Source organism: Emys orbicularis, chromosome 2 (assembly GCF_028017835.1).
Source record: "Emys orbicularis isolate rEmyOrb1 chromosome 2, rEmyOrb1.hap1, whole genome shotgun sequence".
Taxonomy (NCBI): Eukaryota; Metazoa; Chordata; order Testudines; family Emydidae; genus Emys; species Emys orbicularis.
The window spans coordinates 21504542-21518734 of record NC_088684.1 but is presented as its reverse complement, the minus strand read 5'-3'; the positions used below and the strand labels follow the sequence as shown (position 1 = coordinate 21518734).

The 14193-nt window shown below is 43.1% G+C and overlaps 4 non-coding genes across 4 annotated transcripts; 1 reads left to right on the top strand and 3 right to left on the bottom strand.

Moving 5' to 3' along the window:
• Positions 1-569: 569 nt before the first annotated feature.
• On the bottom strand, positions 570-783 carry LOC135875309 (small nucleolar RNA U3). Its single transcript, XR_010561196.1, has one exon. It is a non-coding gene; the product is annotated as a small nucleolar RNA U3 (small nucleolar RNA).
• A 4811-nt stretch (positions 784-5594) lies between these two features.
• On the top strand, positions 5595-5808 carry LOC135875306 (small nucleolar RNA U3). The gene has a single exon (XR_010561193.1). It is a non-coding gene; the product is annotated as a small nucleolar RNA U3 (small nucleolar RNA).
• A 1389-nt stretch (positions 5809-7197) lies between these two features.
• Positions 7198-7411, bottom strand: LOC135875308 (small nucleolar RNA U3). The gene has a single exon (XR_010561195.1). It is a non-coding gene; the product is annotated as a small nucleolar RNA U3 (small nucleolar RNA).
• A 5769-nt stretch (positions 7412-13180) lies between these two features.
• LOC135875298 (small nucleolar RNA U3) lies at positions 13181-13394 on the bottom strand. The gene has a single exon (XR_010561186.1). It is a non-coding gene; the product is annotated as a small nucleolar RNA U3 (small nucleolar RNA).
• Positions 13395-14193: the final 799 nt, after the last annotated feature.

Sequence of the window (14193 nt, the reverse complement as noted above, 5' to 3'; positions counted from 1 at the left end):
CACAATGCACAGTCAACCTGTAGAACTCTGCCAGAGGATGTTGTGAAGGCCAAGACTATAACAGGGTTCAAAAAAGAACTAGATAAATTCATGAAGTGTAGGTCCATCGATGGCTATTAGCCAGGATGGGTAGGGATGGTGTCTCAAGCCTCTGTTTTCCAGAAGCTGGGAATAGGAACCAGGGTATGGATCACTCGATGATTACCTGTTCTGTTCATTCCCTCCGAAGCACTGGTCACTGACCACTATCTGAAGACAGAATACTAAGCTAGAGGGACCTTTGGTCTGACCAATAGGGCCACTCTTATGATGAAACAGAACAAGCAAAAGGAAAAAAAAACAATCTTCTTAAAGTAAATCTGTTCAGTGCACAGATTAGGAGAACAGACATAATGAAAACACAGTATATGCATAAAGAAAGCCCTTGTCTAAACCCTTTGGAAAAAGGCAACCTAATCACATGGTAATTAAAAGCAGACAAAGCATTTCATTGAGAAATACTCAGCACACCAAACCCCCAGACAGCACAGCTCTAAGCCATCACACCCAGCAAGACAAGCTCAAAGCTAACCACTTAGACTATGCATCTTTCCCCTGCTTTTCTCAGAAAGAACAAGACACTCTTCTACAGCAAAAAGCAGCTATCATAGAACAGTGCTTTCTATCACTTTCATGCTCAGAAAGAAACACTACAATGTCTTATGGTGGTTAGCAAGCTCAGCTATTCATAGCTACCCTTCTCCAGTCACCAACTAGAGAAATAATTCCTGAAAACATAGTTTTAACCAGCTTAACCCCTGTCAGTCACAGGCCATTCTAGAGCATTGCCCTTTAACTGGTGGTTGCTAGAATTTGGCCTTCATGAGACAGAGAGCACTAGGAGAAGCCCCACATGAGCAGAACCTCTCTCTCAAGTCTGTCCTAAACGGCCCCCTTCCGTGGGCTGCCTATCAAAGCAAAGCTGCTCAAAGCAGCCATCCCCTTTCATTTGCATAAACTGAAGACACAGACAGGCCACTCCACCAATCTTCTCCTTCTCCCTGCTCTGTGATGCCTAAGACAACAATCCTCTAGCTGGCAAGAGCTCTCTAGAAACGCCTGCCTATTCAGTTTTGGACATCCTAGTAATGTTTCTTTGGCACCACAGACCATAATGGAGAAAGTCAGCAGTGGGGAACCAGACTCTCCAACAAGGGGTATTTCCTGAACCTGAGGGCTAGTCTCACCATTCTCCAGGGAGCAGGACCTCTCAGTTTTTCTGGAAACCACTCCAGAAGCTTTGACTTAAAAGCAAGTATACATGGCCGTAGGCTTTCCTTTGAACCAGGCCAGAGACCAGAGAAACCCTGTCAAAATTTCAAATTGCTATTCATCTGTATGACCCGCAGTGCCTAGAGAAGCCAATGCTGAAAATGCCAAGGTCAGAGCAGGTTGTACAAAGGAGAGCAGATTCTCCCAAAACTGGTGGTTGACACTATAGTTAGAATCACTATCCAGTCACAAACTGTGCTTGTGATCCCCACCACTGGTTATCAAGAAGCTAAAAAATAATAATAATCACACAGCCCCCTTTATTGCAGCCCAGTCTCTGACTCCAAATCAGCAAATAGATCCAGTGATGTAAGAAGTTATTTAAAACTCTATTCACTCCACAAAATGTTCTTCTGATCCTACCCTATCCCCATGTAACCACCTTGTAGCCTCCTGAGGGGTCATGCCCCTCAGTTTGAGAACCCCTGGAATAGATAGTGCTGATGCCAGTCTGTCTGAGGGTATCACCCAGAAACACATCACAAGTTTGAGATGCAGATATTGTGATGGGTTCGGTCACAGAGACCCCCTTGCTGAATTTGCCTCTGAGCCTGTTTTCCCTGCCAGCTTGGGACTCCAGAATCCTGCCTTGTAGAGCCAGACACACTAGCCAGCTGCAAACACAGACCCAGAGATGTAGATTTTAACCAAAAACTGCTCAGCAGGTCACCTATCTCCAGCACCCAGACACCCAGTTCCCAATGGGATCCAAACCCCAAATAAATCCATTTTACTTTGTATAAACCTTATACAGGGTAAACTCATAAACTGTCTGCCCTCTATAACATTGATAGAGAGATATGAACAGCTGTTTGATCCCCCAGGTATTAATCACTTACTTTGGGTTAATTAATAAACAAAAGTGATTTTATTAAGTATAAAAAATAGGATTTAAGTGGTTTCAAGTAATAAGCGACAGAACAAAGTAAGTTACCAACCAAAACAAAATAAAACACGCAAGTCTAATACATTAAGAAACTGAGTACAAGTAAATCTCACCCTCAAAGAGGTTCCAATAAGCTTCTTTCACAGACTAGACTCCTTTCTAGTCTGGGCCCAATCCTTTCCCCTGATACAGACCTTGTTAGTTCCAGCAGGCATCTTAGGTGAAAAGCAGGGGATTCCACATGACTCGGGCCTAAATGGAGAGGTTTCGAGGGCATATTATATTCTCTCTCTTGTGGGCGGAAACTCCTTTGTTCTTCAGTGCAAAATCACAGGAACAAGATGCAGTTTGTAGCCACGTGGGCAAGTCACATGTCCATGAATGATTCGGCTTTTTGCAAGCCGACGCCATTGTTTACATGTTAGTTTGAACGTTCCCAGGAAAACTCAGATGTGGATTGGAGTCTCCCAAAGTCCATTGTTAGTTAAGTACTTCCAGTTACTTGAATAGTCCCTTCACGATATGTTGGCCAAACCTCCCTTATGTGTTTCCTACAGCAAACACTTCAAATACAAGCATAGAGCCAACGCTCATAACTTCAGATATAAAAATGATACATGCACACAAATAGGATGAATATATTTGTTAGATCATAACCCTTGTAATGATACCTTACAAGAGACCTTTTGCATAAAGCATATTCCAGTTACATCATATCCACACTTATAAACAAATTTTTATTAAACATGTGGTGTGTAACATCACGGATATGTTACACATATTTATAACTCATGATACAAAGATGATACATAGATATAAACAAGTTTCAGAGTAGCAGCCGTGTTAGTCTGTATCTGCAAAAAGAACAGGAGTACTTGTGGCACCTTAGAGACTAACAAATTTATTTGAGCATAAGCTTTCACGGGCTAAAACCCACTTCATCGGATGCCTGCAGTGGAAAATACAGTAGGAAGATATATATATACACAGAGAATGTGTTTCATGTTTCATGTTCTCTGTGTATATATATATCTTCCTACTGTATTTTCCACTGCAGGCATCCGATGAAGTGGGTTTTAGCCCACAAAAGCTTATGCTCAAATAAATTTGTTAGTCTCTAAGGTGCCACAAATACTCCTGTTCTTTTTGCAGATATAAACAAGATTGTCATACTTAGCAAATCATAACTTTTCCACTGATACCTTACATGGCATATGTTGTAAGATTCATTGCAATTTTGTAAAATTGGTATCAATAATATTATAAATGGTTACCCACATTCCATACAGCATCACAGACTGGAAGAAAGTTGCTCGGCTGCACGTCACCTAGAGTTGATAGCGTGTTCTAGGCTCCTCACAAAGCGTGAATGGTGGGAATACAGGCTGCTGTCCTCCTGATCTCCAAAATGCCAGGTGGGAACAGGCAACATCTTCCCAAGCCTCAGTGGCTCCGGTGGTGTTAATAGGGAAGCATCATCCATTCATCCCAGTGTGCAGGAGAATAGACAGGCGTCATAGGGAAAGGAACTGTCCGACTTAATGGAGGAACAGAAATAGCTCTGAAGATAAGGCAGAATAAGCAAGAGAAAAAAGACAATCCTTTTATGGTAAATCTTCTGACTACAAAGATCAGGAGCAAAAAACTAACAAAAACACAGCACACATAAAGAAAACCCTTCTCTAAAGTCTTTGGAAAAGTGCAGCTCCGTCACGAGAGCAACTGAAAGTGGACATAGCATTTCACTGCTGGGGGTTCAGCATACCAAACCCACAAACAACACAGCTCCTAAGAACCATACCCTAGCTCTTTTTCACACCCAGCAAAACAAGCTCAAAGCTAACTACTCAGGCTGTGCACCCTTTCCCTGGTTTTCTCAGGAAGAACAAGCAGGGCCGGCGCAACCCATTAGGCGACCTCGGCGGTCGCCTAGGGTGCTACAATTTTGGGGGCGGCGACCACGGCTGTATTTCGGTGGCGGGACCTTCCGCCGCCTCTGTGGGGGGCGGCATTTCGGGGCGGGACCTTCCGCCGCCTAGGGCGGCAGAAAAGCTGGCGGCACTCCTGAGAACAAGACACTCTTCTACAGCAGAAAGCAGCTGCCATAGAACAGCAGTCTCTGCCATTTTCATGCTCAGAAGGAAACACTACTGTCAGGCTGGAGGGAGATTACTAGTGAAGTTCCTCAGGGATTGGTTTTTGGACCAATCTTATTTAATCTTTTTATTACTGACCGTGGCACAATAAGTGGGAGTGTGCTAATAAAGTTTGCGGATGACACAAAGCTGGGAGGTATTGCCAATACAGAGAAGGACCGGGATATCATACAGGAAGATCTGGATGACCTTGTAAAATGGAGTAATAGTAATAGGATGAAATTTAATAGTGAAAAGTGCAAGGTCATGCATTTAGGGATCAATAACAAGAATTTTTGTTATAAGCTGGGGACTCATCAGTTGGAAGTAACAGAGGAGGAGAAGGACCTCGGAGTATTGGTTGATTACAGGATGACTATGAGCCGCCAGTGTGATATGGCCATGAAAAAAGCTAATGCAGTCTTGGGATGCATTAGGCGAGATATTTCCAGTAGAAATAAGGAGGTGTTAATACCGTTATACAAGGCACTGGTGAGACCTCATCTGGAATACTGTGTGCAGTTCTGGTCTCCCTTGTTTAAGAAGGATGAATTCAAACTGGAATATGTACAGAGAAGTGCTAATAGGATGATCCGAGGAATGGAAAACCTGTCTTATGAAAGGAGACTCAAAGAGCTCGGCTTGTGTAGCCTAACCAAAAGAAGGCTGAGGGGAGATATGTTTGAAATTTTGATAGGGTTTCTCTGGACTCTGGCCTGGTTCAAAGGAAAGCCTACGGCCGTGTATACTTGCTTTTAAGTCAAAGCTTCTAGAGTGGTTTCCAGAAAAGTTGGGAGTTCCTGCTCCCTGGAGAACGGTGAGACTGGTCCTCAGGTTCAGGAAACACCCCTTGTTGGTCAGCCTGGGTCCCCACTGCTTTCACAATTTTGGTCTGTGGTGCCAAAGAAACATGACGTGGGTGTCCAAAACTGCATAGGCAGGCGTTTCTAGAGAGCTCTTGCCTTGGCCAGCTAGAGGATTGTTGTCTTAGGCATCACAGAGCAGGGAGAAGGGGAAGATTGGTGGAATGGCCTGTCTGTGTCTTCAGTTTATGCAAATGAAAGGAGATGGCTGCTTTGAGCAGCTTTGCTTTGATGGGCAGTCTAGGGAAGGGGGCCATGGAGGGCAGAGTTGAGAGACAGGTTCTGCTCATGTGGGGCTTCTCGTAGTGCTCTCTGTCTCATGAAGGCCAAATTCTAGGAACCACCAGTTAGAGAGCAATGCGCTAGAATGGCCTGTGACTGGCAGGGGACAAGCTGGTTAAAACTATGCTTTCAGGGATCATTTCTCTAGTTGGTGATTGGAGAAGGGTGGCTGTGAAAAGCTGATCTTGCTAACCACAATGAGGAGTTGCAGTGTTTCCTTCTAAGCATGAAAATAGTAGAGAGTGCTGTCCTATGGCAGCTGCTTTCTGCTGTAGAAGAGTGTCTTGTCCTTCCTGAGAAAAGCAGGGGAAGGGTGCACAGTCTGAGTGGTTAGCTTTAAGCTTGTTTTGCTTAGTGTGAAAAAGAGATAGGGTAGGGTTTTTAAGAGCTGGGCTGTTTGTGGGTTTGGTGTGCTGAACCCCCAGCAGTGAAATGCTATGTCTACTTCTGCCCTGGGCAGGGAGCATATAATTTTAGCTCATCTGCACAGGGCTGAAGGGCTTTGGTTTTGGTCTTAGTCCTGGACCCCAGCAATTCTAACACCAGTCCTGGTGACCCTATTAAAATCAGTTTGTGACCCACTTTGGGATGCTGACCCACAGTTTGAGACCCCCTGGTCTAGATAATACTTAGTCCTGCCATGAGTGCAGGGGCCTGGACTAGATGACCTCTTGAGGTTCCTTCCAGTTCTATGATTCTATGTACAAGTCACATGGCAAAGGATATAAAAAGGCAGCCGCATCTTCTCCATTTTGACTTCAGTCCTGCTTCACACCTCTGGAGTAACTGAAGCTTTGAACAAAGCACTCAATGGCCCATCCAAGCTTCGGAAGTGTTCCAGAGGGACTTTACAAGCCAGCAAACTCACCAATGTTGCTAAGAACCTGATATATGGACTGTGAAGTCATCTGTAGGTATCCGATTGCTTTCACCATTTAACAACTCCCTTCTCTTTTTGTTTATAATAAAACCTTTACTTTCAGATACTAAAGGATTGACTGGCAGCATGATATTTTGGGTAAGATCCAGATGAATGTTGATCTGGTAATGTGGCTGGTCCTTTTGAGATCCATTTTGTGTAGTGAATAGAGTTGTAAATAACTTCTCACAGTCCCGGGTCTATTTGCTGATTTGGAGGCAGAGACTGGGCTGCAATAAAGGGGGTTGTGTGATTATTATTTTTTTAGCTTCTTGATAACCAGTGTGGGGGATCATGAGCACAGTTTGTGACTGGATGGTGAATCTAACTACAGTGTTAACCACCATTTTTGGGAGAATCTGCTCTCCTATGTGCAGCCTCCCTTGATGAATCAGCATCCGCAGGACTGGGACAAGTACCTGCCCCACCTGCGGTACAGGGAAGTGCCCCAGGAATCCAAAGGGTTCTTCCCTTTCGAGCTGCTGTATGAAAGGCCAGAGGACGGGCTGAAGGGGGTTTCAGTTTAGAGCTGGCTGGGGAAATGAAGGGAGGTCCTGAACCGGGGTCTAGGCTTCCTACCCCCAAGGTGGACCTGACTGAGGGGTCCTGTTCTCTGTACCTACAAGCTCTGTTTTTTACTGTTTTCCTGTTGTCTAATAAACCTTCTGTTTTACTGGCTGGCTGAGAGTCATGGTGAATCGCAGGAAGTGTGTATGTGTGTGTGTGTGTGTGGGGGGGGGTGCAGAGCCCTGACTCCCCCACACTCCATGACACACACCCAGCAAAACAAGCTCATAGCTAACCACTCAGGCTATGCACCCTTCCCCCACTCTTCTCAGGAAGAGCAAGAGATTCTTCCACAGCAGAAAGCAGCTGACATGGAACAGCACTCTCTGCCATTTTCATGTTCAGAAGGAAATGCTATAACTCCTCATTGTGATTAGCAAGATCAGCTTTTCACAGCCATCCTTCTCCAGTCGCCAACTAGAGAAATGACCCCTGAAAGCATAGTCAATCAGAGGCCAATAGGCCAATCAGAGAGGAGGCCAGGAAAGCCATTTGCCCTGGGCCTCAAGCTCAAAGGGGGCCTCAAATTTAGACACTTGTTAATTTTTTGGCATTTGATAAGTTTCACAATTTTTTTTTATGTGCATCCCTATCGGACCAAAATGTGACACGCTCTCTCAGCTTAGAACTGCAAGTTTAAGCAAATAAGAGATGTGATTTGGTAAAAGACATATTTTTTTTGTTAACTGATATAGATTTTGTCATATTAAAGATTTAAAAATGTTCATAAATATTAAAAAAAAAAATCGGTTCTGATGGCACAAGATTAGACCGTGATGAACGTGTCCTCTCAGAGCAGCTGATGATATAGAATTAGTGGCTGGTGCTGGATCAAGTGCGTGTTGAAAGGCAGAGAATTGTTACATTTTAATGTCTTCATAGTTTTATGTCTAGTTGACTAAGGAATTATTTATGTGTGAGAATTCCTCATTATTATCTCATATGGTAGCTAAAAGTAGTGACTGGTTTGTTGGTTGAGCCCTAGCTTGGTAGTTTGGCCATCATCATAGACTTTCATAGTCTATAGGCCCAGATTCAAGGTGAACATTTGTGAGGACAATCTTGTACAGTGAGTTTCGTGAGGACACACGTTTGAAATTTTTTGACATTATCCCTCTGTCTGTATCCATGTCTGTGTTTACTATATATATGTCATCCCTTTGTCTTCAGCTCAGCCTGTTATATTATACCTTGCGTGCTTGAGTTTTAATTCAGTGATACGGATAATAACCTGTCTGACTGTTTCATTTTGTGTTCTTAATTAGTATTCCTTCGTTTTAAGTCTTTTCAGCATTTGTGTACATGTTTACAGTAGAAAATGTCAAGTGTAGATAAGCTACTTATTTACAGCAAAATATTTCAAGTGTGGATAGGCTACATATTGACCAGCTAGATCACTATGAAGAGGAGATTTGAAATTGGTGCAAGCAAGAGACGGCGAAAACAACTGAGTGAAGCAGCAGCTAAGAGCTCAAAGCCAATAACTTCATTTCTCAAACCACTAGAAAACATACCTTCCCCAACAAACAATGCTACAGATAATGAAAACTCCACAACTGCAACAGGAGATATTTCAATGCCAATACTTAAACATGAGGACAGTAGTCAAGAAGGAGATGTGCGAACTATAACAGATGCAGCTGAAGTTCCTGTGTACGATCAAGAAACTCAACGGCAACAGGAAGATGTAGATCTTACGCAGCAAGAGTAATTCATGAGTACTACAGGTGTGACTGTGACTGACATTGGAATTATTGACAAGAGCAATGCTGCCCAAATGCAATCTTTTCTTCAAATTAGTTGTTTTGAAATTCCAAGTAACATTCCACGAGATGATGATAATCATGCTTTCCCTACTCGTCTGCTGACAAAAACTCTTCCAAATGGTGAGATCTGCATAAGAGACTGATTATGCTGGAGTACAGAAAAACAATCTCTGTACTGTGCACCCTACTTAATTTTGAACAAAAGTGCTGCAAATGCATCAGTTCTCTCTGATCAATCAGGATGGAGCATCAACACATGTTGGAGGAAGCTGAAAGACCAAATACCATTACATGAGAGTTCAACGTCACACAAAGAAAACTATGTTGCATGGAAATCAGCCAGTAGGGCAGCATCAGCTGAAAGTTCATTGAGAATTTACTCTTGACTGAACTCTCTACAGAAACTAATAACTGGAAAAAACTTCTTGAGCACATCCTGAATGTCATCCTTTTTCTTTCTGAGTGGGGATTGGCTTTCTTTGGTTCCAGTCAACATATTGGTGATTGTGCAAATGGAAACCTTCTAGGCATAGTTGAGCTCCTCAGCAAATATGACCCACTTTTATCAGAGCATGTTAAATGTGTTTGAGAATCGCAAGAGAGTCAAAAGCACATGCAAACCGATTATCTTTCCACACATACAAAACGAGTTTATTGAGCTATGTGGGTCATTTGTACAAACAATTCTTGATGAGATTCGAAATGCCAAGTATTTTTCAATCATTGTTGATACCACTCCCTGTTGTTCTCACAAGGAACAGACTACTATAGTTATTCGATATATTAAGATTGTAGACAGCTCAAAATTTTCAATTGAAGAAAGGTTTATTTTGTTTGATAATTTCACGAGAAAAACTGGAAAAGAAATTACTGCTCGAGTACTAGCAATTCTAGAAGGTTTTAAGTTAGATTTTCAAGTCTGCATTGGTCAAGCCTATAACAATGGATCTAATATGGCTCGGAAGTACAAAGGTGTACAAGCAGTTCTGCTTGAGCATAATTCAAACTGTATTTTCATCAGCTGTGGAAACCACACACTAAACCTTGTAGGTGTTGACTGTGCTGAATCATGCAAGGAGGCAATTACTTACTTTCGAACTGTTCAGCAAATGTACAATCTCTTCAGTAGCAGTCCCCAAAGGTGGGAAATTCTGAAGCAATATCTTCCTGTTTCACTGCATGGGATGTCCAAAACTAGATGGTCTGCATGGATTGATGGTGTTCAACCAGTTGCGCAGCATTTGAATTCAGTGAGAAAGGCTTTAAATGAGCTTGAATCTCTCAATCTCACTGCACAGGCTCAAACTGAACTTCAGTCTATTCAGAAGCACATGTCCAAATTTGAATGAATTCTGATGTCATCTTTGTGGATGAAGCTACTTACAGTGATCCACCAAACTAATCTGGTAATTGAAGCATGCAATGCTACACTTGATGTTGAGAGGGATAACATTGAAAGTCTTATCAATGGCATTCAACAGATTCGTGAACAATGGGATGCGATCCTGATTGAGTCCAAATCAGTAGCACAGAATATTGGCATTTCTTCTGAGTTCTCCACCAATTGCAACTTATCTACTGAATCTGATGCCGAGCAGCATTATAGGGTCAGTGTCTTCCTTGTCATCATTGACTGTATTCAATCAGGTCTTACATATCGATTTGAGTCACTGTGCCTAATTTGTACCCTTTTGGGGTTTCTTTGGCAGTTCAACAGACTGAGTAATGAGGATCTACTTTCTGCAACTGAACAATTTCAGCAACAGTACAACAAAGAAATCTCAAAAGATCTCAGTGACGAGGTCATCTTCCTCAAACAAATATATTCCACGAACTTTAAATTGGATTGTAAGGCAAAAGAATTGCTTCAAGAAATACTCAAACTTGGACTCTTGAGAGTGTTTCCTAATGTCACAATTGCACTGCGCATTTTTGTCAATTTGCCTGCATCAGTGGCTTCAGATGAACGCACCTTCAACATGTTGAAGTAGGTAAAGAACTATACTGTTCAACTATGGAACAAGAACATCTGAATGGGCTTGCCATACTTAATATCAACTGTGATATTGCATGAAAGCTAGATTTTTTTCTTCAATAATTAGAGCATTTGCACAGAAAAAGGCTAGAAAAACATTGGTTAAATAAAAAAATATTCAAATAAAATCTCTCTCTTTTTTTGGTGGTCTAATTGTTTTCATGTGTTGTTAATTTTTATTTTCATTATGGCTAAGGGCCTTAAAAATTGAAAATAGCCTAGCCCTCTCTAGAGCTCTGAGAGGGCCTGGCCTTAACAAACATATTGCCTGCCAGTCAAAGGCCATTCTAGCGCATTGCCCTCACACTGGTGGTTGCTACAATTTGGCCTTTACAAGACAGAGAGCACTACGAGAAGCCCCATGTGAGCAGATTCTGGCTCTCAACTCTACCCTCCACCGCTCCCTTCCGTAGGCTGCCTACCAAAGCAAAGCTGCTCAAAGTAGTCATCCTCTTTCATTTGCATAAACTGAAGACACAGACAGTTCACACCCCCAAAACTGCAGACTTTAACCAAAAACTGCTCAGCAGGTCACCTGTCTCCAGCACCCAGACACCCAGTTCCCAATGGGACCCAAACCCCAAATAAGTCCATTTTATTCTGTATGAAGCTTATACAGGATAAACTCATAAATTGTCTGCCCTCTATAACACTGATAGAGAGACATGCACTGCTGTTTGCTCTCCAGGTATTAATCACTTTATCTAGGTTAATTAATAAACAAAAGTGATTTTATTAAGTATAAAAAGTAGGATTTAAGTGGTTTCAAGTAATAACAGATAGAACAAAGTAAGTTACCAAGCAAAATAAAACAAAACATGCAAGTCTAAGCCTAATATATTAAGAAACTGAGTACAAGTAAATCTCACCTTCAGAGATGTTCCAATAAGCTTCTTTCTAGTCTGGGCCCAATCCTTTCCTCTGGTACAGATCTTGTTAGTTCCAGCAGGCATCTTAGGTGAAAAGCAGGGGATTCCACATGACTGGGGCTTAAATGGAGAGGCTTCCAGGGCCTTTTATATTCTCTCTATTGTGGGTGGAAACCCCTTTGTTCTTCAGTGCAAAATCACAGCAACAAGATGCAGTTTGTAGCCACATGGGCAAGTCACATGTCCATGAATGATTCGGCTTTTTGCAGGCCAACGCCATTGTTTACATGTTAGTTTGAACGTTCCCAGGAAAACTCAGATGTGGATTGGTGTCTCCCAAAGTCCATTGTTAGTTAAGTACTTCCAGTTACTTGAATAGTCCCTTCACGATATGTTGGCCAAACCTCCCTTATGTGTTTCCTACAGCAAACACTTCAAATACAAGCATAGAGCCAATGCTCATAACTTCAGATATAAAACTGATACATGCATACAAATAGGATGAATATATTTGGTAGATCATAACCTTTGTAATGATACCTTACAAGAGACCGTTTGCATGGCTTGGTCTACACTTACCCCCCAATTCGAACTAAGGTACGCAACTTCAGCTACGTGAATAACGTAGCTGAAGTTCGAAGTACCTTAGTTTGAACTTACCTCGGTCCACACGCGGCAGGCAGGCTCCCCCGTCGATGCCGCGGTTCCCCCGTCGACGCTGCGGTACTCCTCTCGTCTAGCTGGAGTACCGCAGTCGACGGCGATCACTTCCTGGTTCGACTTATCGCGTCCAGACAAGACGCGATAAGTCGAACCCAGAACTTCGATTCCCAGCCGCCGAACTAGCGGCTGGGTGTAGACATACCCCATAAAACATATTCCAGTTACATCATATCCACACTTATAAACACATTTTTATTAAACATATGGAGTGCAACATCACAGATATATTACACATATTTATAACTCATGATCAGGGGTGGCGCTATGTTTTTTGCCGCCCCAAGCACGGCAGGCAGGCAGCTTTCGGTGGCGCGCCTGTGGGCAGTCCGCTGGCCACGCGGATTCAGCGGCATTCCTGCGGGAGGTCCGCCGGTGCTGTGCCATCGGTGTTCCCACTGCCAAATTGCTGCCGAAGCCATGGGACCAGTGGACCTCCCGCAGGCGCGCCGCTGAAAGCCGCCTACCTGCTGCCCTCACAGCGACCAGCAGGCCGCCCCCCGCAGCTTGCCACCCCAGACACACGTTTGCTGCGTTGGTGCCTGGAGCAGCCCCTGCTCATGATACAAAGATGGTACATGCATATAAACAAGATTATCATACTTAGCAAATCATAACTTTTCCACTGATACCTTACATGACATATCTTGTAAGACTCATTGCAATTTTGTAAAATTGGTATCAATAATATTATAAATGGTCATCCACATTCCATACAGCATCACAGACTAGAAAAAAATTGTTCAGCACACCAAACCCACAAACAATATAGCTTTTAAGAGCTATACAGTCTCTTTTTCACACCCAGCAAAACAAGCTCAAAGCTAGCCACTCAGACTGTGTAACCTTCCCCTGTTCTTCTCAGGAAGAACAAGACATTCTGCTACAGCAGAAAGCAACTGCCATAGAACAGCACTTTCTACTATTTTCATGTTCAGAAGGAAACACTACAACTCTTCATTGTGGTTAGCAAGATCAGCTTTTCACAGCCACTCTTCTCCAGTCACTAACTAGAGAAATGATTCCTGAAAGCATAGTCTTAATTAGTTTGTCCCCTGCCAGTCACAGGCCATTCTAGCGCATTGCCCTCTAACTGGTGGTTCTTAGAATTTGGCCTTCATGAGACAGAGAGCACTACGAGAAGCCCCATGTGAGTAGAACCTGGGTCTCAACTCTGCCCTCCATGGCCCCCTTCCCTAGGCTGCCTATCAAAGCAAAGCTGCTCAAAGTAGCCATCCCCTTTCATTTGCATAAACTGAAGACACAGACAGGCCACTCCACCAATCTTCTTCTTCTCCCTGCTCTGTGATTCCTAAGACAACAATCCTTTAGAGTCCTTCTCACAAGCTTTCTCTGGCTCAGTGATGCTACATATTTATCCAAGGCAGATAAAGAGCTGGGCTAAAAAAAAGGGAGTGTTGTGGGTCAAAGTGGTGTCTAAAACTGGGACTTAAGTGTCTAAATCTGGGCTTCAGGTGACTATCTTTGTGGATCTGGGTCTAAATGCTATTCCTGCTCACTGTCATCTATAGACCAGTAAGAACAGGTTTATATGGTAACCCTGATGACATAGTTGCTGAATAATTTAAGACAGAACATGTGGGGGTTATAACTGCAGAGAAATATCTCACTAATCTGGACTTTAATTTTCACACTTTATAATTCATTCAAACAGTCTGATCCAAAAATCTGTGGGAGCCTTAGCACCTCTCAGCTCTCCTGCACTCCCTTCAGGGCTGGATTAACCTTTTGTGGGCCTGGTGAAAAATGTATTTGTGGGCCCCCATGAGGACAATGGCACATGGCGCAGGGAGATCGGTCCCCGGAGCCAGGGACTGGC